Source organism: Sinocyclocheilus anshuiensis, unplaced genomic scaffold (assembly GCF_001515605.1).
Source record: "Sinocyclocheilus anshuiensis isolate Anshui unplaced genomic scaffold, SAMN03320099.WGS_v1.1 scaffold2394, whole genome shotgun sequence".
NCBI classification, from domain to species: Eukaryota; Metazoa; Chordata; class Actinopteri; order Cypriniformes; family Cyprinidae; genus Sinocyclocheilus; species Sinocyclocheilus anshuiensis.
The window spans coordinates 291,240-295,071 of NW_015555876.1; positions in this window are offsets into that span (position 1 = coordinate 291,240).

The following is a 3,832-nucleotide window of genomic DNA, read 5'->3' on the forward strand; positions in this document are numbered from 1 at the left end:
AGTGATCTAATATTTAGGAGCCCAAACTTTAAAAATAGTTTTTGTTCATTTATTTTACATTTTTCTGGTTTAATCACGATCAGATTTTTTCTAGATCCTGCATTGAATTTATATTTTGACCTCACTATTTGGGGAACAGACACTATGGAAGAAAAATAATGCCATATGTCTTTGAAACAAAAAAGCACGTTGAATAGCACTAACTGAAAAAATAATGCATTGCATTAACAGTGCTTGCATTTTAATGCCTTGTATTTCCAGGCCTTGCATTTTTAGTTGGGATGCTCCGATCGATCGGCCAGAGATCTGTATCGGCCGATAATCACATTTTATGACTCGATCGGTACTCACTAACTTGGCCGATCTCACGAACCGATCGCAATTTGATGACGTCAACGCGTGACGACGTACTGATGCGTGGGGACATAAATGATTTGGCGCCACAGTCATGTCATGGCTGGTGTGGAAATGCTATGATGTTTCGAGAAACAATGAAAAATTTGCTATTTGTCTTGTATGTTTTACATGATGATATGATGAATGGATGGTTCATTTTTAACAGCAGATTCAGTGACATTAGAGCCTCACTGCACACGTCTGCGGCGCATTACGACTCCACGGCCACCGGAGCTGATCGCGGCCGCTCTAATCAGTGCTTGTGTTTAATACCAGCCAGCCGCGACACGTTTCTGAAGCAGCTCTCCGCGCTGCTTGGCTAAAAATAGTCTTCTGTGAGTTGTCACAGCGTGGAGGACGGAACAAAACCTCGTCGGAGCTGTAAAGGATAACGGTAACATACGCTAATCGTGGGCTGCTTTTAAATTAACATTTATTTATAAAACAAAATATCTTCTTTGACCATATTAGCCTACTCAATAGCATTAACACAGGCATTCTCTGCCAGCTGGAGGTGCTTTAAAGCGGGAGAAACAGAGGTTTCCCCAGTAATGGCTGTGTACACAAAACAGCGCTGAACTCACAAACGCTGCTTTATCAGGCATATAACATGCAAGTTGAAATGGAAATGACATCGAAAATTTTCTAAAGATAGTCTTCCTTCAGAAATACAGTGATATAAAAACACCCACGCCTCGTTTTGATTTTTGTACGTGCTCATGTTTATTCAACGAAACCTTTTGGAAAATCCATCAGTTTTGATATTGTGGCGATCGCCACAAATAAATAAATTTATGTGAAACACATCCCACAGCACAACCATCTGAGCCCAACTTCAGTCTACTCATCACCTTAACTTTAACTGCGTTTGTAGCCGGTGCCATAGCCAGACTGATAAACAAACACAGACCGGAAGTTAACTTCGGGCCAGGCGCGTGTCCGATGAAACGTCTATATAAAGCTTGAAGCATCAGAATCGGCATCGGTATCGGCCGATCACCATGACAAGAATCCATGACAGTATTGGCTGCAAAAATCCTGATCGGAGCATCCCTAATTTTTAGGTCCTGAAATTTAACATACAGGTGCATCTCAATAAATTAGAATGTCGTGGAAAAGTTAATTTATTTAAAACCACTTTATATTGACATAAAAATAGGAGTTCAAAACTGCCTGGGTGTATTGTTGATGCAAATATAAAGCGGAGAAAACATTGAAGCGCTATCGCACCAACGGGACCGTATGACAATTTCACCGACAGGGTTAAAACGTCCAATGTATTTTAATTAAAATGACTTTTAACATTTAAAATAACATACTGTCAAATTGTAAAGCTCGTATTGCTCATAGTGATTTGCCATATTTAAGCTGTGAATTTTTCAAATAAAAATATTTCACACATATTTTCATAATTAAACATTCAATAATTCATATTCACCTTCCAGAATTCACTTCCAAAATATTAAATCTGTTTAAAAACACAATGTATAATATTCGACAGGCAAATTTCGGTCCATTTTATTTCACTTTCCAAATTCGCTTCCACAAATTCAGTGGTTAAATTTCGACAGAAAATTCGCCTTTGCACATCCGGGAGCTGCAGGAATAGCAATAGAGCACCGATGCACGATCTCCAGCTGCTGTCAGTCGCTCACCAGCAGGTGGCGCAAGCGGCTGTTGATGAAGACCAAAGCAACAGGTGGATAGGGTTAAAACGTCCAATGTATTTTAATTAAAATGACTTTTAACATTTAAAATAACATACTGTCAAATTGTAAAGCTCGTATTGCTCATAGTGATTTGCCATAGGTGAAATTTTGCCAATATCTCCTTTCATATATGTACAGTACACTATTATTTACATATAAAAGATCCCTGGAAAGGGTTTTTTCATGTTCCAACGGCTATAGTACATTGCTAGATACAAGACTAACTTACTACAGGTTAGATTTGACCAATATCTCCCTTACGGTATGTACAGTACACAAATATCTTTTTTAAAAACTACAGTAATTCACCAGAAGGTTTTTTTTTTCATGTTCCACAGGTTGTTGTACGTTGCTAGTTACAAGACTGACTTACTTCATGTGAAATTTTGCCAATATCTCCCTTACTGTATGTACCATTCACAATTTTCCATAGCCTGCATGTAAGCAGCTTTCTATTTCAAAAAGGAGATAACAATGCTGTTTTACTCGACGCTGAAGTACAGAACTAACATTACATCTGAGGAAGACATATATTGCTTTCGGTTGCTACCAATATCTCCCTTACGGTATGTACAGTACACAAATATCTTTTTTAAAAACTACAGTAATTCACCAGAAGGTTTTTTTTTTCATGTTCCACAGGTTGTTGTACGTTGCTAGTTACAAGACTGACTTACTTCATGTGAAATTTTGCCAATATCTCCCTTACTGTATGTACCATTCACAATTATTTAAAACAAAACAATCTGTAAGGGATTTTTCATGTTCCAAAGGTTGTAGTATAAAATATTGATGTACTTTATGTACAGTAAGGGAGGTATTAGCAAAATTTGACCTATTATGTCAGTCTAGTCACTAGGAATGTACTACAATCTTTGGAACATAAAAAAAAAACTTTATATGAATTACAGTAATTTCTTAAGAATAATTATATACTGTATATACATTGAGGAAGATATTGGCAAAATTTCAACTGTAGTAAGTCAGTCTGGTCACTAGTAACATACTAGTAACATACAACATTTGGAACACGAAAAACCCCATTTTGGTGAATTACTGTAATTTTTTTCTTAAAAAACATTTGTGTAGTGTACATACTTGGGGAAAGTATTGTCTAAGGCGAGTTACTCATACGTCACACTCCAGGATTGTAACGCGCTTCAGTGAACTAGGACCTCAGATCTCAGAAAATGGTTATGATTATGCAAACTACAGTATATACAGGCAAGCAAATGAGGTCAGAAGAACACAACGCGCTGCATTTTCTTTATAATTGCTTTCCGTTACCACTGATCTATAGAGTCAACAGTCCTACAAAGATATCAATACCACGATTAGTTTTAACAATATAAAACCACTTTATATTGACATAAAAATAGGAGTTCAAAACTGCCTGGGTGTATTGTTGATGCAAATATAAAGCGGAGAAAACATTGAAGCGCTATCGCACCAACGGGACCGTATGACAATTTCACCGACAGGGTTAAAACGTCCAATGTATTTTAATTAAAATGACTTTTAACATTTAAAATAACATACTGTCAAATTGTAAAGCTCGTATTGCTCATAGTGATTTCTACAGGTGAGATTTTGCCAATACCTCCCTTCATATCTGTACAGTACACGATTATTTATTTATTTAGCAGTTTAGCATTTAGCAGATGCTTTTATCCAAAGCGACTTACAAATGAGGACAATAAAAGCAGTCAAAACTAACAAAAGAGTAA